This window comes from Vulpes lagopus, chromosome 8, assembly GCF_018345385.1.
Source record: "Vulpes lagopus strain Blue_001 chromosome 8, ASM1834538v1, whole genome shotgun sequence".
Taxonomy (NCBI): Eukaryota; Metazoa; Chordata; class Mammalia; order Carnivora; family Canidae; genus Vulpes; species Vulpes lagopus.
In genome coordinates this window covers 110,212,903-110,239,492 of record NC_054831.1, presented here as the reverse complement: position 1 = coordinate 110,239,492, position 26,590 = coordinate 110,212,903, and the positions used below count along the sequence as shown (strand labels likewise).

The 26,590-nt window shown below is 43.0% G+C and overlaps 1 long non-coding RNA gene across 2 annotated transcripts in view; it reads left to right on the top strand.

The window, feature by feature from the left end:
* Positions 1-25,543, top strand: part of LOC121496664 — a 33,852-nt gene extending 8,309 nt beyond the window's left edge. The window contains exons 1-3 of one of the 2 annotated variants that reach the window (XR_005989302.1): positions 8,817-9,024; positions 23,094-23,225; positions 24,652-25,543. This is a non-coding gene — a long non-coding RNA (uncharacterized LOC121496664). Of the gene's footprint in view, positions 1-8,816; positions 9,025-23,093; positions 23,226-24,651 lie in introns of those variants that run through there. The other variant, XR_005989301.1, reaches the window with a different exon arrangement.
* The last annotated feature ends 1,047 nt before the right edge of the window (positions 25,544-26,590 follow it).

Genomic DNA, 26,590 nt, shown 5'->3' with positions numbered 1-26,590 from the left:
AAGATGTAAACCCTACTTTTTAGGCCACTTGCAAGTAACCTGAAGGGAAGAAAATACATGTTATTTTATCAAGAAATCATGCATTATCTTTGGCACTGTACCTGTACAAACACCAGATTTCGGTGTTTGTGTGTAACGCAGATACTGATTTTTAGTTGGCCGCATAATTATTTGCTATGACAGTACAACATCTTTGTGAGAACAGTGTGGGGCTGGGGTGCTTGGAACTGCTCATCCATGCAAAGAATTCTTGTCAAATATTTTAATGAGAAGAAAAACATGGCAGTCATGATGAAAATCCAAGGTGACCTTGGGCTGAGCAACACATTGCTGATCACCTAATGGTTTTTTAAGGCCTTTTTTAAAATGATGATGATGGTGGTGATGATGATGATGATGGCTTGTTTACAGAGTTACTGTCTAGATGAGGGAGAGGAGGAGAAGCAGATTGGGAGACCACCTTAAGAAAGCATCTTTGTCTCAACATTAAACTTTCATTCCAGCAAATACCAGATACCAGCCTCTAAAGCCTGTTTCTCCTTGGAAGAAATTCCCCTTGGCTATATGGTAGGAGGAAGCAGCATTGGCCTTACACCACCCTCTCTTCACTCCATGGCAGGCAGAGTGCACACCTAGCCTTGGCCAGCCTGACATCTCCACGCAGGACTCTGTGTCCTGGATGAACAAAGAGGAGGGCACAGTTAGGAATTCCCTTGAGAAGCAGTGGTGTTCAGAACCAGGCACAGTGACCTCCGTACGTCCCATGAAAGATGGTGGAGATGTCCTGCCCATTGTCTGGGGTTCTAAATCTTTCCCTAGCTTGGTGTTCTTGGTCTCTCTTTCAGCCAGGACTGATGTTCAGTGAGTCTGAATTAGTGACCCCATGCCAGTGGTTAAAGTGTTAAAATACTTTGGCTCATTTGGTGAGGAACCCACAGCCCCTAGCTGCATCTGCACATGGTGCTGCTGTGGCTGAGTGAGCCCCCTTCTTTGGAATCTACTCAGTTTCCCCCATCATCCAGGAACCTAAGGGTTCACTCTCAGAACAGCAGGAAGCCACCAGGAACTTGCTCTAGCTCCCTTCTGATTGGACAATTCCAGGTCCTGTGAGTTACTATGTTGAATATCAATTCTATGCACTCTGATAAACTTTGAATACAATCCCCTTTTCTCCTTAAGCTAAGAGAGTCCACTTCTATGTTTGCAACCCAAAGCCCTGATTGATACATGCACTTCTACACATTTAATTTTATGCAGGCTCTATTTAGGGAAGGAAAATTTATTTCTGATAGGTATGGGAAAATGAGTTACAGAAGTGTACCTGCTGTGAGGGAATTATGTGAAAGTACTCCATCTTGACATGAAAATATTAAGACATGAAATTAACTTGGTAAAAAACTAACACGGATTTAATGTTTATGTTTGCAAAGGTCTTCCTTCTTTACTGTATCTCATTACAGAGCACTTTGCTCTACCCTCTACATTTGAGATACAGGTTAAGGCATGACATGTTTTGTATTATCTCAATTTAGAGTGAGGAGTGACTAATCACACAACCATGATAGCACAGAGCAGGGGTAACCAGCTGGGTCTCCTGATCTAAAAACCTGCCCTGTTTCCTTTGTATTTTGTTGCTTCTCCAGGTGGGTTGTTCACCATGGTTGAAAAATACCAAAGTCTCCTGCCTGCCAATTTCAGAAATTCTACTACTTCTCTTCCCCCTTTGGATTGAGGTATCGTCTCTAGCACAAGTTTTCCAGTTATATTTAAGCCACAGTCATCTGGAATACTTTATCAGAGGTTACTTTTAAAAATTAGCTAATGCCTACCTGGGAAAGCAGAACATTGAGGGAATGGGAGCTTCAGAAGGGCCACAGGATCTTTGTACTTGCTATTTCCTCTGCCTGGCAACCAGAAATAGTTCATAGGCTCTGATAAAGGTCAATGTAATCCTGTTGTTTTTATTTTTTCTTTCTCCACCCCCCACCCTCAGTAACACCAGCTCGCTAAATTGATGGAAGTAGAATAAGGATCAGGAGAAAATGTCAGAGAGTATAGGTTAAAAAGTCTCCCTCTTTAGTCAACAGAACATTTATGTGGAAAGTTTTGGTCAATGCCTGAAAGTAATTTCCTGGGATGGACTGAATTGTAGCATGATTACAGAAATTAACTTCATTTAATCAAAATATAGCGGGTGGGTGGGAGGTTGGTGGGGGAGCAAATCATCTAATCTGAAACAAATCAGATTAAGACCTTTAGAGTTCGTAAACCTTGGAAATACTATGGTGCTCCCCTGATCTACCATATAGAGTTCACAAACGTATACCACCATAAAATACAAAACTCCTATAGAATATATATGTATATAAAAATAGCTCATTGGAAGAATTTCTTAATGCAAAATTCTGGCTAAGCTCATCAGAACTTAAATTTTTGTGATGTCTCTGTTTTTTCTTATGCCATAAGCACATGTTTTGTTGGTTTCTTGAGCAATCTTGTACTCACCAGGAGTCAGAATACTGTGTCTTAGACATTTATGAACAGCATGGTCCTGGTTTAGCCTCAGCTTCTTCGGATATAGGACTCATGATGTCTATTTGCCTCCCACAATGAGATTAAGGCTATGACAATGCTTGCTAAATAATAAAGGGCTGTATAATGTAGGTCATTATTAATTCCGAGTGGTTAGTGATAGATTGTAAAGACATACTCAATGTTCCCTAAAGTCTGAAAGTGCCAATGACTCCAAAAACATGTTGTTCTATGTTATTATGCTCAAAGAGCAATAAGGTAGGGGAAACTACAGTAGGTTTTTATGCTTTGAAAAGGAAACACATGCAGCCTTAACATTTGTTGGCAAGGCTAGAAAAAGGGCATTTTCATACTCAACGAATATATATCTCATGAATCCACAGTCAGAAGTTACTGGATGATGCCCACCAAAAGATAGGGACATAGATCCAGGAAACAGAGATCCAACTTAACAAAAAGAGTAAAGGGTCTCTCCTTTTTGCCGCCATCCTGGTTGTGTGTGGTTGACTGTAATTGCCATGTCTTCTCACAAGACTTTCAGAATCAAGCGATTCCTGGCCAAGAAACAAAAGCAGAATCGCCCCATTCCCCAGTGGATTCAGACAAAAACTGGTAATAAAATCAGGTACAACTAACTCCAAGAGGAGGCACTGGGTCTGTGAGGAAGCATCGCACATCATGAAATAGCAAACATAATTGGCACACATATTTAAGCCACGTGGAGATCACATGTTCCTATCCTATCAATATGGAAACATCCTTCCTACCTGGCCAATAGACATGTCTTATCAAGGAAATGATTTTCTCTGTTACTATGCCTCTATACCAGTAGGTTGGTTCAGTAATAAATGTGAGACCTTTCAGCCGAGCTGCTGTTGTGTCCTGATTTGTCAAGTACTGAATTCCTCCTCCTGTCAGACCTCACATAGCACTGTCTGATAGAACTTTCTGCAGTGATAGAAATGGCCCTTGACAACCAAGTATTTAAAGTGCGGCTAGGGGACGCCTGTGTGGCTCTGTCTGCTAAGCATCTGCCTTTGGCTCAGGTCTTGACGGGGAGTCTGCATATCTCCACCTCTTTGCCCCTCCCCCTGCTCATGTGCTCTCTCTCAAATAAATAAAATCTTAAAAAAAAAAAAAAGAGTAAAGGGATTCCTGGGATGATGCTGAAGAAACATATAAAGAAGTCAAGCTAGAGGACAGTCAGTCCAGACTGAGTAGGAGAATGTGGTGCTGCTAGAGTCCAAAAGGGATGTCTCCTAGAAGAATCCCAAACTGACCAAATAGCAGATGTATTTTAAATGCTGAGAGAAGAGTCACAGTTTTGATAGGGAGTCTGCAAGTGGTAGCTAGAAAACAAGGCTATTAGCAACTCCAGAGAAAACAAAAAGTTCTACAAGAAGGAAATGTAATCATAATTAGTGGCTCAGTTGAGGGTAATATTGATATGAACATGACAAGGTAAAGGCTGATTATTGAACTAAATCAAATTGTGACATGACTCTATTGGGAGGAAGGTGACAGGAAGTCAGCCTGTGTGTTGCCAGGCACGTGTGTTGGGGGCAGTGGTGAGAAATGCATTAAGACCAAGAACACTCATGTTCTACGGTAGGAAGTTAACAGACAATACCTGGATTTAAAAAGAAAAGCCATACAATCGTGTTATTTAGAAACAAGGAAATGAGTTTCCAAACATATGTCAGAATGAACTGAATATATCTTTTAAGGGTGCAGGATTGGGGTGAGTGAATAGGAAACTGAGGAAGCAAGGGGGAGCCTTATTGAATTTTAGAACCAGGAACATGTATAACTTTGGGGGAAAGTTTTTAATTCAAAAAGAGACAGGAGAATTCAGGCTAGGATGACAATAGACAGGGCAGAGGTCTGAGCTCTTCAGCCACAAACAAGGGGGAGTTAAAGCAGAAAGTGCAGCAGCCAGATTAAGAGCCGCCAGCTCTCTAGCTTGACTCTGTCTTCGCCTGGGAATTAATAGGTTACAATGAACATCTCTACCTGGGAAAGGCCTGGCTGGCGCACAGGGTCAGCACTCCACAAACACTGACAACAGCAATAATGAAGCTGCCAATCCCAGGGGCACGCTGGGGACGCATCTGCCACAGGCTGGTCTTGCAAGCTGTCAGCTTTCTTAAATGCACATTGCCAGGCCAGAGGAAAGATGTCACCTGCTCTCCCTGGTGTACCTTCACTGGTTACTGTATCTGCTCATTTCCACAAATTAGGTCCCAATATGTCCAAATATGGGTTTCTTTTGTTGTAAAGAAGGTGCTGCTCTGACTTGGACCAAAATTATTGGAGAGCCCACAAAAGTAGTTTGAAAATGGATTACTAATTTGAGATCCAGGTAGGGAGGTCTTGGTGGGTTCTTTGACCACCCCCCCAAATCTACACAAACTTGCATATTTATGCAGATATGCATCTGTTTTGTGAAGGTTCAATACTTAGCTGTGCAAAAGGCTGGGGTTGTGACCCAAAGCACCAGACTAAAAGCATCAAATACCCAGCCAGGACAGAATGATGTCTCCATCTTCGGGCATCTCACCTATTAGTGACTATAAAGAAAACACAAGCATTTTTGGGGTCCATAGGCTTCTAGATAATTCCCAGCACCATTATTTCAGGTTTCTTCATCTTGCAAGAGTCAATCCATTCAGCAACTACATGTAGAGGTAGGGATGTCAGCCTAATGTAGCAGGAAAGATGCAAGGCATCATGGAGAGCTCATTGGCGCTTCACTCTTGAACAGGACCCTGGAATTTACAATACCCTCCACCTCCGACCCCACCCCACCCCCAATGCTATATTGCCTGGTGACCCTCCAACAGCCTGGAAAGGAGCTCATTTTAGGTACTAGAGGTGAAGGCTGAGATTCATCAAACCGGAGACTCAGGGCACAGTGCAGGTATCTGTAGCAAAGACCTCAGGACCAGAAACATAGAAGTGGTGAAGAGCACTGCTGTCAGAGCCACCCAGTCTTGGGTCCTGTTTGTGCCATATTAACAGATTGATTTGCGGCAAGAGGTTTAACGTCTGCAAACCTCAGCTTCCTGGTCTGTGAAATGGGAGTCATTTTACCTGGGTCTTCAGATTTTTCCCAGGATTATGTAATGATATTAAAGGATTTGATGCCAGGGAAATGGCTAGCATTCAGCAGACAGTCATTAATATCATTATTTTATTAAAAAAAATACATAAACAAACATGATGGACTCTCATCTTTTAAGGAGAAAATAATTGTAACATTATATCTGTTTTTCATTCCAACAATAATATTCTTATCTGATTACCTTCCATTTCTTTAGTTCAGTTGTTCTCAGCTGGGAGAGAGGGTTGTCCCCCCGGGGGCATGGCAATGTCTGGAGACATTTTTGATAAGTCACTACTGGGGGGATGCTACTGGCATCTAGTGGGTGGAGGCCAGAGATGCTGCTAAGCCTCTGTAATGCACAGGGCAGCCCCCACAACAAAGGATAATTTTGCCAATGGTGCTGAGGTGGACAAAGCCTGTTCTAACACTAAAAATGAAACTTAAATGGGAAAAACATACTCTAAGGACCCTACTGAGGGCATCCCTCCGTTCTTGGAAGAGACAGTGGTTCGATTTTAAGAACATCGTTTCCAGCTGCTCAGCTTGTCATTTCTATTCTGACATTCAGAGAGAATGAATGTCAGAGTTACTGTGTGGCCGCAGGGTGAGGCGGCCCAGCGCTGGGGATGGGGATGCCCCTCCAGAGGGGCAAAGCTAATGTCTAGGACTTTTGTAGAAGCAACAAAGCTTTATGAGTCTCCATTGTGTTATTAATTTCAACTTTTTAAAAAAAATTTATTTATTTATTCATGATAGACACAGAGAGAAAGAGGCAGAGACACAGGCAGAGAGAGAAGCAGGCTCCATGCCAGGACCCTGATGTGGGACTCGATCCCGGGACTCCAGGATCATGCCCTGGGCCAAAGGTAGGCGCTAAACCGCTGAGCCACCCAGGGATCCCCTAATTTCAACTTTCAGTAGGAAATCGGTTTCCAAAGGTAAATTGAAGCTTAAGGTATGTTCAAAGCATCAGAGGGCAATTTCGCAAGTGTAACTTTTTAACATCCCCAAACCTCTCAGACATCATTCTAAAATGAGGCTTACTCTGATTGAGTTTGCTGACACCGGTATTAAACAGTGATTTTCATGTCATGGTTTTGGAACCGTTGACCATCCTCGCAAATATTACCAACATAAAAAGCATTGCACAGAGACAAAAATTTTAGATTATTATTTACTCAACGACACCCTGCCTGTTTCTGATTGGGTTTTCAAAGACGGAAAGGCTAAATTAGAAATAATACCATCACCCACACATCCCTTTCTCTTCTGTTATAAATCCATACCCAGATATGTTGACATGAAGATACACGGTATCACAGAAAGGACATCCAGAGTGACAGGAGGACTCCAGCGGTTGAATGGTGGGTTTTTGTTCCAGCTCCCAGAGCCCGTCATCCTCCATACCTCTCATCAGTCTTTTGTGTGAAAGTCTTTGCTAAGAGTCAAGTCTCAACTGATAAGGCCTTGGAGACATAATCATTTTCCATTGACAGCACCTTGCAACCAATTCACAAACATTTTCATATTAATATTGAGCAATTTCCCTACATTCTAATCCATCAAAGTAGGCTATTAATCCTTCCTGTACCATTCTCTATTCAAATGCTAACAATTTTCTTCTCACAAGCTAAAACATTTGTCCGACAGCCCCTCACACAAAGACCCTGCATTGTTAGCGATGATGGATCAGAGTGTTAATATGAAGGATGCAATGTAAATTATATCATTGATACTGTACATATGTAGAGGAAGAAAATCTTTTTAAGAGATCATTTGTATGCTAAAGATAATGAAAGTGATCCCATGGTACAGCAACCTTAATTTTCCTTCCTAAGAGGAAAAAAAAAAGGTTCTTTATAGTAGAGAATATGGAAAATCCATCATGATTTACAAAGGCGCACAAATGCCATCGTTTACTTTCTGAAAAAAAAATACCCCGTTTCATTTATTTATTTATTTATTTATTATTTTTTAAGGATTTATTTATTTATTTATGATAGACATAGAGAGAGGCAGAGACACAGGAGGAGGGAGAAGCAGGCTCCATGCCGGGAGCCTGATGTGGACTGGATCCCGGGACTCCAGGATCGTGCCCTGGGCCAAAGGCAGGTGCTAAACCGCTGACCCACCCAGGGATCCCCTACCCTGTTTCTTTTAAAGAACTTATTGAAATAACTGGAGAAACCATGTTAAAATCTCTTAAGAATCGCATACCCTATGGTTACCAGAACAGTATGGATAGCAGAGCTCAGTTTGGGTTGGAAAATAAATTCAGGGTAGTGAGTGGTCAGATGATTTATATTAATTATCTAATTTATTGAATGGTATAGAAACTTGGAGGGGACTACATTTGTGGTTCACCCCCCCCCCCCCCCCCAAGGAGAGTGGTGAAGATAGCCTGTGTTAAGAAATAGGATGGAATTTGGTTGATGTTCACATAACAATGTTTGTAATAGCACCTGGGCTCTACATCATTATAAACTCCTGGGGGTAAGAACTGACCATCCAAATGGGGTCTTGTGTTATTTTTCCAGAATACCTAGCAAATCAGAGGTCTTAAGTAGCACTAAACTAATCACTGTGATACTTGATTCACTTATATTTATTTATTTTCCAATTCTGAGTTGTCTGGTCTCCGAGTTTCCTTCTGTATTAAATGGCTGCTTGAAGGCAGGTATCTTAAATTCACCCTTGATATCTTTTCACCAGCCCCCACCTCCATCCAGTCTTAAGACTTGTCACTTCTTCCTGAAAAAACTCCCCCTTCCCCATCTCTCTCTCCATTAGCCACTTCCACCACCTTCCTCTGAGACACCACCATCTTCCATGCGGATGCTGGCTCATCTGGTCCCTTTAGGGGTCGCTTCACCCCTTCCTCACAAAGCAACCCAAGGAATCTTGAAATGCACATTTAATCATGTCACTTCACTGCTTTAAAAAAAATAAGTTAAAAATAAAACAGAATCAGTGTTTTATCCTCAGGTTCATGTTCCAGTGTCTTCCTGGGGGCTGACAAAACTTTACTAATTGGGCTCCAGCCTATCTATGTGACCTCAGCTCCTGCCACTTAAGTTAGAGAGTTCTTCCTGTTGGCCAGTGCCTTCCCTTCCAAGTGTCCTTGCCTATGCTTTTGCTTGCCTGGAAAACTGTTTCTTATGTTCTTTTCTAGGTTAAGTTCTCTATGTATCCTTCAGGCATCAGCTAGGACACCATCTCTTAAGGAAACCTCCTCTGATGACAACAACTCCTTGTACCACCCTATCCGGCCTCCAGTCTAAACCAAATCTCCATATACCGCCTTCATTTTCCCTTCAGAAAGTTCAAGGATCTGCCTAACATTTGTCTCCCACTAGGACTGCACAGTCCAAAAGAAGAAAGATAAGGTTGGTTCTGTTCATTCTTGTATCCTCTTCACCCCACACAGTACTTGTCATATAAACACTCACTAAACAGTTGAGAAGTGTTAAATGAATAAACTTATCTGCACAAAGCATTTTACTAGGAGCTTGGGGGGATAAATACAAGTATAAGACACACTATCAAGAAATTACCATGTGAAACTTGCACTCATTTAAAAAAAATGACAGCAGAAAATCTGAATCTTTATGCTCTTATCTATTTGGAAATTCTCTCCCCCATCTTTGTATGCATTTGGTTTCTTTCAGGATTTACATAGTTTTGCATCTGAAAAGATACTTGGTGGCTCTCCTCTCTTGTTGAACTCCATTAAACCTCATTATTGCTTTTCAAGGATTAAGACTTGCCCCCAAGGAATTAGTGGGGAGCACCCCCCTCTTCTCAAGCAGCTCTTGTGATAGGCTGGTCTCCAGCCCAGGGAGTAACATCCAAGGAGTTTAAACTGCTTCTGGCCATGAACCAGTCAGGTGTGATACTCAGGCAAGAGAGAAAAGAGGAGGAATGAGTAGAAAGGAGAGAAGATCAGAGAAGGAGAGTTTTGAATGGAACCTCTTCTGTGGGCATGCTCAGATAAGGAGTTATGCCTCAGATCGTTGTTCTCTCTGCTAGCTTCCCAAAGCCCTCTGTGATAGGTATCGAAGACAGGAAAGGACCCTGATCCAGAACAGAAAGAGCTCTGGGAGATCACAATGAGGAAAACCAACCATCCAGGGTCTCAGCAATCAGGGCAGGCCAAATCCCTCCATTGGGAGGACTCCCTGGTCCTCCCTGAGTGCAGCGCTGGGCATCAAACATCCTGCGAATGTTTGTACACTTGGGCTTCATTTCCTCCAACACTACATCCTGATGACTCCCTGATGATAATAAGGATCTACTTGGCACAACCAGTCTCCTTTCGCCTGCACAGAGCGCTCAGAGACCATGATAGGAAGGCTCACTCTTCTTTTTACTTAAGGAAAAGACCTGTCTGTTTACAATGTACTTGTCATCTCCACTCCCTGCTGAAGATTTGCTGCAGACAGTGAGCAATCATTTTAAACCAGATCTAGGAAGTCTTGGTATATCAGGTTTTCAGAGTATCACCTTCTGCTTTGGCTCATTGGCTTAATCTATTTTTCTTAAACCAAGTGACTCTCAAAGAGATGGTTACATAGTCACAAGACAACATGTGGCTTTTATTTCCTCTTTCCTATCAAGTGTCTGAAAAGCCCCGTGCTGGAAGTTAAAATAATCCAGGCAGTCGTAATCCTTGCCTGCTGAAGTGGTGGTGAAATGTGTGACCGAGGGACGTTTCTTGCACCTGCTGGTTTGCTATGCAGGCTGAACTTGGTGAAGCACTGGAAAGGTTGGTGGCAAGATGTCAACCCGGCAGCGTTTGTTTCTAATAACCAAACACTGAAAACAGCCTGAATGCCCACGGCTAGGGATTGGGTTATGCACATGATGGCATAGCCCTGTGGGGGAATAGAATAACGCTATCAGCCAAAGCTTGGAGAAATATATGCCCATGGTATAATGATATGAAAATTGCTGAATACCCAAACACCTACATAGCATCGTCTCAAGTATGTAACAATGCACAGGGTAAAACAAAACAAAACAAAACAAAACAAAAACAAACAAAAAAACCCACCCTCAAGATCTTCACTGGGAAGTAAGATCACGTACATTCCCCCCTGACTTATTTTACACTTTTGTACTTTCTGACTTTTCAATGAGGGAAATGCATTCTTTGATAGATAGAAAAGAGTTTTGTATCTATTTCTGTTTCTATCTCTATCTATGGTCTTCTTAAGGCCAGAAAATTGGTTTCCAGAAGATATCATACATTGATCTAGATAGATAGTAAAAGATCAAACATTAGCCCCAGGCTTAGCTGCCCCCTGCTCACCCCATCTCCCTGGAGACCTGGGTCCAAAAGAGAGGAGTTTCAACCATTCTACCTACACGGGTAAATGGGCCAAAGAATCCTCCCGAGAAAGCCAACTTTTCCCCATCCCTGGTGGCCACAGGGACTAGTAGGATCCAGGCCAGTTTAAACAGAACGAGATAGTTTATCTGACTTTCAAAAGAGCTGGATAGGCATTTTGGAAGTGGAAGTGAGAGGAGAGAAACCTGCACCTTTTTCCTGGGGCATTTAGCGGAGGCGCCTCACGCAATTGCACACTTACGTTTCCTAACTACGCTTATGTTCGGGGGTGTGGTCCACACACAACCACATGGTTGCCCAGAGCCTTTCTGCCCCTGGTGCTGAAAGCCAGGGGCTAGATAATTATTCAAGGTCAGATTTTTAGAGTTGGATGCCAGGATTAAAAAAAAAAAAAAAAGAAAGGCAAACATTAAGGGTTAGCCAATACTTCGCAAACACTCATTTAAGGATTTCCTAATCACTCTAAGTGGCTCCTCCAGCTCTTGCACTTAAAAGGCTGCTGTTTTGTGTGATGTCATCTTTCGCCCATTATCTCAGCAGTCAATTTGCAGTGTTCGGAGAGGCAGCAAGAAAATGTTTGCAAACATCAACATTCTCGAGTCTTAAAAGATAATCCCCCTTTCAACTCCCTATGAGTGTATCAGCAGCACAGTTAGGTTTTCAGATTCCTCTAAATGGTAACACCACCAGCTGGATTGTACAGAAAACCTTTCTTCTGAAGAACTCAAAGACGTTTCTGAGTGGTATCACATCAATCACCTAGCAAGTCCTCAGAAGACTGGCCAGGCAGGTAGTTGGAGGGTAATTAGAAATGCGAATTGATAAAGCCCCTTTAAAATAGCTCCCAGAGGCAGCTCCTACCTGAGGGAATCTGGTGATTTTAGTTTAAGCATAGCTGGTACCAAGAGGTTCCGACCCACTGGACATTTGCATTGCTTCATTAAAGTCTTCAAAATAGCTATAGTATCATTAGCATCTCCATATTGCCAGGGGAAACTGAGGCAGGCAGAGGTTCAGCAACTTACACAAGGCCATTTAGTTTAAGTGACAGACCCAGAATTGGAACTTAACCAGATGTGTCTGACTTTTTAAAGTTTCACATCTAACCCACCACATGGAGACACAATCTCCTTTCCCTCCTGTGGAACATTTTCATGAGCACTGTGCCAAGAAGCCTTCCTCTACCGGTGCAAATCTTGCCAGAGTAGAATGTTTGTCAGACTGGTTTTAAATCCTGGTTCCTCCAGGTATGAGCTGGGTGACCCTGGCCAGTCCCTTAACTTCTCTGAGCTGCTGTTTCTGTGTTTGCATAATGGAAATTATAGTTCTTACCTTGGAGGGTTGTTGTGGACATTATTTTTTTAAAAGATTTTATTTATTTATTCATGAGAGACAAACATAGGCAGAGGGAGAAGCAGGCTCCATGCAGGGAGCCTGATGTGGGACTCGATTCCGGGACTCCAGGATCACGCCCTGGGCTGGAGGCAGGCACTAAAACTGCTCAGCCACCCAGGGATCCCCTATTGTGGACATTAAATGAGATAATGCATGTTAGATACCTACCAGGGTGCCTGGACATAGTAAGTGTTCAACAAATGCTTATGTATTATGATTATTAGGATGTGTAATCTAGATAGTAATATAACACATATAGTTTTTATTATATCTTATTTATACAAAAGTGCAAAGAAATAGGGTTGTTGTTATTAGTAGTATATACATTATATATTACTATAACACATATATTTATTTTGATATCTTATTTACATATGAGTATAACAAATAAATAGGATTATTACTATTACCATTATTAGTATATATTCATATAATGCATATTATTATTATATATTATTTACTTGTGAGTATAATAAATGAACAGAATTATTGCTATGATTAGTAAATATATCCTATATATTTAGTATAATGATATATTTATTTTTATATCTTATTTACATATGAATTTACTAAACAGGATTATTACTATCACCATTATGATTAGCATATATATTCTATTTATTAGTATAATACATATATTTATTATCATATTATTTATATGAGCATAATAAATGAGTAGGATTATTTTTATTACTCTTAGTAGTTATGTATCCTATACATTTGTCTGACACATATATTTATTATATATTACTTACAAACAAGTATAACAAACAGGATTATTGTTACTATTCTTCTTATTATTATTATATTGCCCCTAAACTCCCATCATGCTCTCGGAGGGCTCCACCTGACTTATCCCCAAACTGACCATTTGTTTAGAAGGATTGGCAGGCAAACTCTGTCTTTGGGATCTGCTCACCTGAGCCTTCAGCTTCTTGAATGTGGAAGAGAAATGTTCCCACTCTGCTCTTCCTTGAGCCTGGTTCTCCCTCTGCAGTCACAGGGGAAGTATTTACTAAGTAAATCCTCAATCCACTTCCAAAGCAAGGAAGCTGCAGTTAATTTCATATGCGGGGAGAGAGCCCATGGCTCAACATTAGTATCCTAATTTATGAAGAGTGAAATAAACTCTAGACTTGGCCAGCTGATTCAGGTGAGGGGATAATAGAATAGCAAGCAACACCCTGCCAAGTAACTCAAATTGTATAAAATAAAATTCAGCAATATTTAAAAGTAATTCAGCTCATTTGAAGCTTCTAGCCATTCCCAAACTCAGTAATAACTAAAGCATGCAGCGTAATGAATAAAATGAAAATGTGACCTGGGATCTCACCATTTATTTAGAACTGAGAAACTGAAAATTGCTCTCTCTAACTGATGGGCCTAAAGTTATTACTTCATTCACTTAAGCATTTTACATAAGGCAATTCTCTGATGATAAATCACATTGAAATTGATTTCAGTTTAAAAATGAAAAAAATCCACATTAACATGTGGACGCTTAAAGATCTGTAGATCTGAATTATTGGGGTGCTCATGCTAAGAATGGATGACAAATTGAAAAATAAGCATGTACTCACTTTTAGAAAATAAATCTGCTCCTCAGAACCACCCATTATGCAAGGAAAAATAAACTGCCTCTCATTTCATTAGGAAAACTCATTTGCATCAACATTTATACTTACATATGTAATAATGCATGGTCCCAGCCTGAATACAAGGTGGTAATTCAATCAAAAAGCTCCGTTGATATGCTATCATAAACAGCAAAAATGGAAACAGAGCCTTGGGAATAAATCACCCTCTTACTATTCAGCTGGGACCATACTGGGCTATTTTACACTACATGCATTGGTGCAATATTTCACAAATATAAAAAACTGTATTTTCCTTTTATTTACTGACATGTGGCTGTTGAACTGGCAGCTTATGGGACTCCAGCAGGTGCAGGGATGGATCCCAGTGGTGGAATCAGACGGCAAGCGATGACAATAAGGCAATTAAAAATTTTTTAATTAAAATAATTTTAATCAAAATTTCGAGGGGAAAAAAAAAGACACTTGAAATTTTAATCCAAAGCATAAGGTTTATACACACATCTCCATTTGGAGGGAAGAAACCCTGGTGAAAATTAGCATCATTTTCAATGCAGCCATATTTTCAGTTGCTAATTAGACATCTTCTCTTGGCTGATCATATAATTTAGAAAATGGGTAAGTGGCATTTTACAAGGCTTTACAAGGTTATTTCTTAGACAGTATTGAGTAATCTGGGTGGCGTGGTACATGCTGTTCCCTCTGCCTGGAATATTCCTCCAGTGTATCCTCCTGCGTCTGGCTCCTTGTCATTCAATTTTGAATGCATTTTCTCAGTGAGGCTTCCTTAATTTCCTCCATGTCACTGACCCTGCCCATCGGTCTCCTACATCATCCTGTTTTTGTTTTTGTTTTTAAAGATTTTATTTATTCATGAGAGATGCAGAGAGAGAGAGGCAGAGACACGGGCAGAGGGAGAAGCAGGCTCCAAGCAGGCAGCCCGATGTGGGACTCGATCCCTGGACTCCAGGGGTCAAAGGCAGACGCTTAACCCCTGAGCTACCCAGGCATCCCCCCATCCTGGTTTTTTAAAAAAATTTATTGCAGGAATCTTTAAGCATGTATTTTTTTTTTTAAGATTTTATACATTCATTCATGAGAGACACAGGGAGAGGCAGAGACAAAGGCAGAGGGAGAAGCAGGCTCCCTGCGGGGAGCCAGATGTGGGACTCCATCCCAGGACCCCGGGATCACTGCCTGAGCTAAAGGCAGATGCTCAACCACTGAGCCACCCAGGCACCTCTCTTTAAGCATATTTAAAAGTAAAGAGAATAATAAGAATGAGTCTCAGTTTCAGCATCACTGACACTTGGTCCCCACTTCGTTTTCCTCTCCGCGGCCCCCCACTCCACCCCTGCCCGCGGGCCCTGGCTACCTTCTCTCATGCCCTGCAAATTCAGAACACATTCAGAACATAGTGTCCTTCCCTCTGGAAATCTGTTGGTGTGTTTCCCCAAAATAGAAGGACTTTAAAAAAATATAACATCATTATCACATCACAATTTTTTATCACAATTTTTTAATTCACAGTAATTACTATCAATATCACCACATAACCAGGCGAGTGTTCACATTTACCCAATTTGTTTGAATTGGGATCCAAATGAGGCCCAGTCCTTGTAATTTTCTGTGCTATATCAGTCTTTAGGATTTTCTTACCTCTCTATTTTTTCACTTGCAGTTTTTTTGGGGAGGATATAGTTGTGTTAAGCTAGGTCAGAGATGCCTGGGTGGCTCAGTCAGTGAAGCATCTGCTTTTGGCTCAGGTCATGATCCCAGGGTCCTGGGATCCAGCCCCACATCAAGCCCCACACTCAGCAGGAAGTCTACTTCTCCTCCTGCCCCTCCTTCTTCTAGCATTCTGTCTCAAAGTTTTTAAAATCTTTTTCTTTTTAAAGAAGCTAGATCATTTGTTTTGTAGAGTCTTCTATAATTTAGATTTGCTGATTGCATCCTATGGGTCATTTGATAAGTACCACTATCCCTTGTATATCCTGTAAATTGGTCATTAGGTCTAGAAGCAGATTCAAGTTCAATATGGTTTTGCAAGATCATTTCATTGGCAGTGTTGTGTTCTTTCAGTAGGAAGTATACACTATCTGTTTTATCTCTTTCCATAACATTACAACTCATTGGTGTTCATTGCCTAGATCCATTGATTCATTAAGGCTTGGAAAAGTGATGCTCCACTCCCAACATTCCTTCTCCATTTATTAGCTAGAAAACTTTTATAAGGAAAAATTTTCCTTCATCAACTATATGGATACCCTGAGATCCAAGTCATATAAAAAAGTAGGATAAATACTTGATTTATCAGTTTTTCCAAAGATTTAAGTGGTTCCCTAGAATTCCCCAAAGGGACCAATGACTCAGTGATTGATCTATAACTATCTGTCTAGCATCTATCTGTATCTATCTATGTAGATACATCTATCTAGGACCAAAGTGACCTTATTTGTAAGTAAATTTATTTAGGGGGACATATAAATGTGGTTAAAAAATAAGTCAATTAAATTATAGAGGAAGTAGGACAAAGATATGTCCCAAATTGGGACAGTTGTAAGTAAGTGATGGAAGTTTGGAAAATGTTGCCTTAGAAAGCAGTTCTCACCAGGGTTGGGTAGGGGTTAGGAAGAACTGGGTTTGATCCATATCAGCCAATGATATGAGCCTACCTGTTGTTAGGATTGATCCACCAATGGAGGGAGGTCAGCTTGGAACCTGGGAAGCACTGATACAAGGAGGCAGAATGAGATGAACCTACAGGAGGGGATAGTCTGTCCCATCAGAGTTCTGATGCCCCTGCAGGGCCAACCTGCAAAGGGGCAGAGGCGCTGGACTGTCCCACATTTTCTTTTTTTTTTTTTTAAGATTTTATATATTTATTCATGAGAGACACACAGAGAGAGAGAGCGAGGCAGAGACACAGGCAGAGGGAGAAGCAGGCTTCATGCAGAAGCCTGATGTGGGACTCGATCCCGGGACTCCAGGATCACGCCCTGGACTGAAGGCAGGTGCTAAACCACTGAGCCACCCAGGGATCCCCTGTCCTCACATTTTCTTTTATTCATCCAGCAATGGACACTTAGGTTGTTTTTATGTCTTGGCTGTTGTGAATAATGCTGCAATGAGTGTGGGGTAGAGATATTTCTTCAAGATAATGATTTCATTTCCTTGGACAAATGCTTAGAAATAGAATTGTTGGATCATATGGTAGTTCTATTTCTAATTTTTTGGGGGAACATCCATATTGTTTTCCATGGTGGTTGCACCAATTACATTCCCACCAAGAGTGCACCAGGATTCACTCTTCTCTACATCCTCCCAGTGCTTGTTATCTCTTGCCTGTTTGGTAATGGCCATCCTAACAGTTGAAGTGATATCTCATGGTGATTTTGATTTGCGTGTGCCTGATGATGAGTGGAGTTGGGCTCCTTTTCATGTATCTGTTGGCCCTTTGTATGTCTTTTTGGGAAAAACAAGTCTATTCAGTTCCTTTGTCCAGTTTTTAATCTTTTGTTTTGTTTTACGATGGGAATTGTACGAGTTCCGTATATATTTTCATTTTTAACCTCTTATCAGAGATAAGGTTTGCAAATATCTTCTGCTCTTCCCTGGGCTGCCTTTTGATTTTGTTGGTTTTCTCTGCTGGGCAGAAGCTTTTTAGTTTGATGTAGTCCTAACCTGTTTATTTTTGCTTTTGTTGCTTGTGCTTTCAATGCCATATCCAAAGAAATCATTGCCAAGACCAATGTCAAGGAGCTTTTCCTGGTTTCCTTCCTCTGCCCTCTTTGAGGTTAGTCATGGTCACGTGATTTGCATTGGCCAATAAAATGTGAGCAAGTGACCCCAGTGAGGATTTGTCATGTGCTCTCCCCCTGCCACTGCAATCTACTACATTCCAAAGGTGTCTATTCTCTTAGCCTAGATCCCGGAGTGAGGATGATCCTTGCAGATTGGGTAGGGAGTCCCCTACCCAATCTGCAGTGGACATGGAGCATTAGTAAGGAATGAAGGTTGTGGAAGTAAGCCATTAAGATATGAAAGTGTGTGTTACTATTACCTTGACTGTTACAGGTAGGCACAGGTGGGTGGATGGCTGGTGGAAAGTATTCTCTGGAAAGATAGAAACTAGCCCAGAATGTCTCAACCCTGGCACTGTTGATATTTGGCCTCCATAATTCTTTGTTATGAAGGGGCTGCCCTGTGTACAGTAGGATGTTTAGCAGCATCTCTGGCCTCTACCTATTAGGCGTCAGTGCCACTCCCTTCCCAAGTTGTGACAACCAAAAATGTTTCTAGAAGATTATTATGTTTCCCGGTTGGAGGGCCACACTCACCCCCATTTGAGAAGTCCTGCTCCAGACAGAACACGGCAAATTCAGCAAATACGTGTGGGTCAGGGTAGGGCTGAGAGAACAGGGAATGGAGGAAAATGAGGCAGGAAAAGAAACGGGAACAACTCATGACAAGCGATTCAGGCTGCGGACAGACGTCATCAAATCTGTGCTTTGGAAAGATCGTCCTGGCTGTTCTGGATCACTCTAAAGTTTCCAGGCCTCTTGCCAGTGAGACTGATCCTAGCGAAGTGACATGTGGGAGTTGCTGCCCACAGCACAAGTCCTAGTTAGCATGAATTAGTGTACTGGTTTGCATGAGCCCATCCCAAACACGGTCTGTCACCACTGGGTTCAGCATGAGCTTCTGGAAGTGAAGTGGCAGTGGGGTGACTGCACCCATTTAATACATGGGGAATTATAAGGCTCAGATAAGAGAAGTAATTACCCAGGGCAGCATGGCTAGGAAATCCACATCAATGGCACAAGACTGAAGACTTTTGCAACACACAGCCCATGCTTGACTCCAGTGAAGGGTGAACATAGATTTGAGATGAGTAGGAGAAAGAACTTTCTGACACTGAGTCATCGTAGAAGTGGTGTTCCTTCACGATACTCCTACATATGGCTTATGCACGGCAAACACTCTTCAAGAAACCTTAGCAATATCCCCTCACTTAATCTGCATAAAACCCTATATGGTAGGCACTATTGTTATCCTCTGTATTATGCATGGAGAAAACAAGGCAGAGAGAGTTCACATAATTCATCCAAGCTGTAGAGCTGGGATTCAAACATGATTTGTCCATAGGCCGAACTATATTGCAGCGCTACCTCTTAGAGATCTTATCATGTTGTGGGCTTCCTGCCACTGGAAATTTCAGCCAAGGCTGCTCATTTTACTAAATGAGATAGGACATGTAAAAACACAAAGTATGGCGCTTACCACATACCAAATGCCCAAGCTCTGGAAACCGACCTTTCAGGGGGTTCCCGCATGGATGCTGAGAGCACTAGAAGTCTCTTGAGGCCCCTTGCAGCTGGTGTTGCTATCAGCATCCCCACAGAGGCATAAGCAGCCCTGCACCCTCCAGGGCTAGTCTTGCCAGGAGAAAGCCAACAGCTTGGACAAGCACCACGGCACAGAAACCTGAGCAGCTTACATGGCATAGCACCTGCCATGCGCCAGACCACATTCTGAGCAAACAGCCAAGCATTAACTCATTCAATCCTCCAACAATCCAGACCCAAATACTGTTATCACTTGGGGTTTACAGATCAGGAGGCAAAAGCTAAAGGAGATCGAGTAACTTGCCCAGGAACTAAAACGAGACTCAGTTTTTTTTTTACACAGTGATGCTGAAGTTACAGACTCAGAGGCTGGTCCTGAAGCCACCACCTAGTTTAGAATCGAAATGAAATGGGCCTAGATGTTATACGTTCACAAAAGCGACTCCAGTTGGAGAAAGTCAGATATTCAAGAAAGGGATAAATGTCAACGATAAAACCAGAGGCAGAGCCTGGGTGGTGAGAGCTGTAGCAGTAAAGAGGCCCTGTGCTGGGTCTATAAAGAGCTCAGAATCCAGGCAGGGAGAACTAAGGCAGGAGGAAGTCTCTCAGAAAGAAGGGAGGACGGGGTTAGTGCCATCACAGAATGGATACCGCCCGTCTGCATTTCAGAGACTCGTTGCACGCCCCACCTCCTTTTAATTCTATCAGCAGCAAGGAACAAAGCCAACCTTACCAGTGGAGTTCTGAGTGGCCTCAACAATTCACGGAGACCTTGATGCCCTGGAGAGCAAGGAATGCTCCATTTGTTAACTATATCTTCTGCAATCGCATGCACACACCTGCAGGTGCACACATGTGCACACACGCATATGCACACCTGCGGCAGGAAAAGGCATCAGCAGCACTGCCATTGCCTCAAGGGCTCTTGACGGTCAGGTGAGAGGAGCAGAGGCCTGAGTCTGGACACTTCAACCATCCCCCTGTTAGAGCACCTGCTTTGTGCCATGCCCGGGGATTAGTTAAAGCCAGAGGTTAATTTTTTAATTAATTTATTTTTAAAAAATATTTTATTATTTATTCATGAGAGACACACAGAGGCAGAGACACAGGCAGAAGGAGAAGCAGGCTCCCTATGGGGAGCCTGATGTGGGACTCCATCCCAGGACCCCAGGATCACAACTTGAGCCAAGGCAGATGAGACACTCAACCACTGTGCCCCCAGATGCCCCAAGCCAGAGGTTTAAACGAAAGGTGTGTGAGGTGCCAGGGAGCAATGATAGGATGTTTTCTCTGAGTGGCCTGGTCAGTGGAGGCAGGACTCTGTCCTCTTTAACCTTCGGATGCCCAGGCCCTTACGGTGTCAGCCACACAGAGTCAGCCAACAATACACATCTCTTGAACGGCTGAATGAAGAGGTCTGTGACCTTGGCCAAGGTCAGCTTCTTCCTGGCTAGCATGAGGACTCTGCAACCCGCCGGGAGGATGCCTTGTGGAAGGTCTAATGAATGAACATTCGGGAGAGGCTTCCAGGAGTGCAAGGCAGGTGCCCGCTTCCTAGGGAAAGAATCTACTTTCTGAAAATGGACCTATTCACCAGATCTCCTGTAACCATGAGAGAATAAGCTTCATCGTGCAGTTCTGAGTTTTTATTTTACTCTCTGGCTTGCTCCCAGCGAGTGAGCAGAGCTTCCTCATCCTCTGACCCCCAGCTAGTAGGCCTGCAGAACGTTTGGGGGCACCCCCACCCCCATGCAGCTCAGCCTGTGGGCAGCCCACTTTCCCTTCCTCCACTCGTCTCTCCAGCATGCGCCATAAAACCTTTCGCTGGACCACGGAAAGGCAGCACTGCCTCAACTGCTGGGTGATTCAGGAAGCTTCTTTCTCATTTTAATTGGTTTCCTAATTGGACTGTTTATGGGGTGTGCAATAGCCTAGGATGAAAAGGCTAGGCGAGCAATTATGTGCCTGGCATTCCTATCTGGCAGGAGTTAATACTTTCATAACAAGAAGGAGAAACCCCCAAAGTTCACCAAAATGCCATGGTTTTGTTCTCAAGAAATACCTAGATTTTGAAACAATCCCCCAAGTCAGAAATGGTGTCAAGCCCTGCTTACCCAGTAGCAAGCGGGCGCTTCATGAGTCTTTGGGTTCCTTTTTGATTTAGTGGAATTTGCAGAACGGGGGGCTCTCTGGGGCCTGTCAGGTTTATAACTGTGCACTCCCTTCCTGGCTGCAGATAAGGGGGTAAGGAGGGCCCTTGAGGGGCCTGATTGATTCTCTGGAACGAAGGTTTGTCTTCCCTGGTGGGATGGATGACTTCATTCTGGTAGATGAGGTCACCCGAGTCAAGGCAATAAAGTGTCTGATATTCACATGAAAGCCGGTTTTCAAAGCAGCCTCTGAAGGCAGGCCTCCCCGTGCCCCCATTTGCCTATACTCCATCAGCAAGCTGTGTCTACACTAAGACCCTTCTTTCCTTGGTACAATTTATTCCAGAAACTCCCCTCCCCACCACCAAGCAAATTCTGAAATTGGATGGTTCTGATTTATAAAAATTTGGGGACAGGGCGCTGTGCAGAAAACCTGTCCTTAATGACTTGGACATTTGGCTGAAAGAGGCTGAGTGATGTTTTCCCAGAGGAAAGTATATTCTAAACACTGCCACATCATTTCATCTGGGTCTTTGGTTGTTTTCAACAAGCTCACTGGGCTCTTTCAGCCCTGGAAGTCCCTGGTATCAATTTTCTGGTAGAGAGCAGATCGGGAACATAGCTGTGGTCTAATCCTGTAGATTACAAGTAACTTTTTCATAATGCTGCTGCGCTGACATGGCAACACTGGGGGAAGGTTTGGTTTTGGGGGAGGACAGAAAAGAATTTGTTTTCCAAGAAAGGAAGAAGAGGGATGCCTGGGTGGCTCAGCGGTTGAGCGTCTGCCTTCAGCTCAGGTCGTGGTTCCAGAGTCCCAGGATCGAGTCCCACGTGGGGCTTCCCGCTTCTCTCTCTGCCTCTCTCTCTGTCTCTCATGAATAAATAAATAAAATCTCTTAAAAAAAAAAAAAGGAAAGATGCTCTCTGCCTATGTCTGCAAATTTGAAATCTTAGTCCCCAGGGCAAAGTCTGGTTATGATTTGGGTTTTGAACTGATCTTATTTGGTCCCATTTGACGTGCTTTCTAGAAACTGGTTCAGCACTTGGTGCTTGGTGGTGGATCTGAGTCATTAGCCAACTTCCCCAAGTATTGGTTTGTTATATGTTAAGTAGTACCCACCCGAATGCAAATAAGGAAATTCTCCTGTATTTTATAGAAATTGAGATGCTCTCAGTCTGAGATGTAACATCGGTGTATGTGTCTTGGAGAAAGGAAGACCTGTTGGTATTTAAACCATATCCCAAACCTTTCTTATCATTTGGAATTTCTGTTGAAGAACTTTTTGAAGGTTTTGTTTAGACATAGACTTTTATCACGTATCATCCTTGGCATTCATAAAAAATGGAAGTGGGATATATCAGTTAAAGCGGTGACAACCAGGTCATGACCACTACTTGGCTGGAAGCAATTGTAAGAAACCATCACTTGAAAGATGCATGATGACCTTAGAGATGGTCAGATGAGACCTGGTGTGTGTTATAGCAGAGGGAACACGGGAGCTTGGCACAAGTAACTGCTCAATAAAGTATAATCATTATAGTATTAATTATTAATCCTGAGTGGACTTGTAATGTGTGTAATTGCAAATTTTCTCCTTTTCCACTTTTTATCACAAGGGAGATTTCAACAATTTAATGTCTGGGTTTTCCGGGACAAAGGCAGTGCTTGCCACCTGTCCCACAGTACCCTGGGGTCTGACAGCCAGGATCTCTTCCGGTAATTCCACCGCGGGTCATCATTGACACCAGGTAGGTCATATGTCCACCCTGAAGCCTGGATTTGGGATGTTCTGGTTTGCCAGACTTGAATCAAGTGCCCACCTCTGCAGCCAGGGCTGGAATCAGACTTATCTCAGCATTCTCATGCAGAGGGAGTGGGAAGGAGTGGTTTCCTGGAGGAGGATCAAGGTGATGATGCATTACCATAAACAGAAGAGATGGCTGTGGGCAGTTAAAGCCACTTCATTGGATTCAACTTGGCACTCAGACATCCACCTTGATGAGCCACCTTGAGCCCAGTCCTTCCCAGGAATTCAGGAAGCCCCTGATACCCTCAGTTCCCCCATGAGGACCTGGAGAACTCACAAGACCCTGGCAAGCAGTAAATAAGGCACAGGGTTACTGGACAAAGGACTCCCAGCTCCCCATGTGAGACAGATATGGAGCAATGCATCTCTTCCCAAACACACATGCAAGGATGGCAGGGGCCAGTGCTGAGCATTCCTGGAAGGGGCTTCCAGCTACACTCAGCAAGATCACCACCCAACTGTGCTTGTGTTTCCTCTTTCATATTGCTGGCTATTGAAAAAAAAAATGTAGTTAAACACATCTGAAATACTTCATCTAGGTTAACATTCCTAAAAAAGAGGCCATCAGTTAAAGAGATTGAGAAAAATGTGTCAGCTGCTCATTCGTTGATGGGGAATTCTAGCTTTATCCCTTAAACACCCACCCCTTCAAGAAATATGCTAGCTTTAAGTTTTTCTAGCTGTAAAACATCACATAACTTGCAGAGATGAATTTCCAAATTGTCAAATCTACTGTCGTATTTCCCAAAATGTGGGTGTGTGATGTGAAAAAAATAACTACTGTCAAATAAGTTTGGGAAATACTGTGATCATTTGTTGCAGAACTTCTCAGAGACTTTGATGATAATGGTGTTACTCAATAGTTGCTGTATTTTTTTTTTAATTTTTTATTTATTTATGATAGTCACAGAGAGAGAGAGAGAGAGGCAGAGACATAGGCAGAGGGAGAAGCAGGCTCCATGCACCGGGAGCCTGATGTGGGATTCGATCCCGGGTCTCCAGGATCGCGCCCTGGGCCAAAGGCAAGCGCCGAACCACTGCGCCACCCAGGGACCCCCAGTTGCTGTATTATTAGCACATCTATGTGTCGTTCACAAATAATTTTCTCAACAATATCTTTATAAGGTAAGGAATAATATTATCATTCCTATTTTATAGTCAAGGGAAATGCACATGTGTTCAGTGACTTGCACAAGGATGTGGCCAGAATTCAAATCCAGGCTGACCCCAGAGCACACATTCTTTTAAGCTCTGAAACCACACTTAACACCACTTGAGTGTTGATATGCTTTATGAGTTTCCAAGGGAAAAAGGAGAAATAGTTGATTTTTTTCAAATTCATTTGACACAAATCCTTTCTTTTATAGGATCTCATGAAGTTAAGCTTGCACACATCCTGTGTTGGAAAATGCTAGCCTACAACAATTGCTCAGTTTTCTAAGCTCCGATAAGCCCACATTTATGGACCATAAACACCTAGCATATTCCAGGTGCTGCATCTCTGACTGGGGTAAGGCAAGATTCCCACCCTCGGGGAACCCACCATCTAGAAGATAAAAGGACAGATACTTCGGTGCCATGTTGGACATAAGAAAAACAGGTTGTGGACAGGGCGGAGGGGCAAGGAAATCAACTCTATCTGGGGATATAGGCTATTAAAAAAGGAGGTGGGCCTTACAGGGTGAGTAGAACCCACCAACCAAAGAAAAAGGGACAAGATCATTGCAAGTGAGGAAGAAGTACAGCTACTTCTACTCCTCCCCTGTGGTAATGTTTCAGAAAGAATTAAATGCCATCTGGAATGTTACAGGAGGCCTCAGACTTGCTTGTGAACTCTCGAACTCTTGTGAACTCTTTTCTCTCGAAGCCCCTCTAACCAGGAAGATGGCACACAGGTGATGCTGGGTCCCTGTCCCGTGGGAAGGTGGCTCGCCAGACTCGATCACCCTTACTTGCCTCCAAAAGGTGCCAACTGAGTTTTGTGAGGTCTTGAGCATCACCCAGAAGCAGATCTCATCACCGATGGGGCAAGGCTGCTCTGCACAATGACCTTATGTGGTGGTTTTAAAATAGGACTGCACTTTCTTTGACTCTCTCCCTTGAAAAGATAGAGGCTTAGTTCCCTCCCCTTGAATGTGGGTCAGATTTAGTCACTTGATTTTTTAAAAAGATTTTATTTATTTATTTGAGAGAGAGAGAGAGAGAGAGAGAGAACAAGTGGTGGGGAGGAGCAGAGGGAGAGAGAGCCAGAGAAGCAGAGCTTCACAGGACTGTATCCCAGGACCCTGAGATCATGACCTGAACTGAAGGCAGATGCTTAACCCACTGAGCCACTCAGGTGCTCCTAGTGACTTGATTTTAATGAAAACAACATGACCAAAGGGATTCTCTGTGGCTTCTGGGGCTAGGTCATAAAAAGCCTACAGCTTCTGCCTGGCTATGTCTCTGTCTCTCTCCCTCTCTCTCTCTTCATATCTCCCTGTCTGTCTCTGTGTGTGCCTCCCTGTCTCTCTGCATCTCTGTCTCTCTATGTCTCTATCTGTGTGTATGCCTCTATCTCTCTCTGTGTCTCTGTCCCTCTCTGACTCGGTCTCTTGATGTGTGTCTGTCTGTCTCTTTCTGTGTGGGTCTCTGTCTCTTGTTTATCTCTCTTCACCACTCTGGACATTCATGTCTGGAATGCAGCCACCATGTCTTGAAGAAGCCCAGACCACCTGGAGAAGCCACATGGAAGGATTCCCCAGCTCGTCCCAGCTCAGCTCACCACCAGTGCAGCCACACATGGAATCACATGATGAGTGCCCTGAAGCCACCCAAATTTAGCTCCACAGCCAGGTAGTTGTAGTGGTCAGAGATGGGGAGTATCCAGAGAATTCCTCTCTTTCTAAAATGCCTACTTGTGTGTATCTCTTATTCACTAGGCCCCATGTGAAGAGAACCACAGGAAACATGCAGAGGACAGCACATTTATTGGGGTTCTTGGGACCTAAAAGTGCCCAGGTCCAGAAAGTTCTAAGATTTTGGCTCATACAGAGGCTTTAGAACCTTTTTAGCAGATACCATGCAAATTCCCCCGATGCTCAAAGCACAGTAGTGATGAAAAGCCTTTCAAAAGGAGTTGGAGACCTCCATGGCTCAACCAGGCACTCCTGGGCATATTCAGTCTGCTTTGCTGACTCTTGCCAACTGGCGGAAGTTTCTCTTCAGTCAAGACCAGCCACTTCCCTGGAGGATCTGTGACAAAGCAGCTCCAGTGTAGCTGGGGAAATCCTGACCTTGGCCTCTGATAGTTCCTGAACCCCTCTA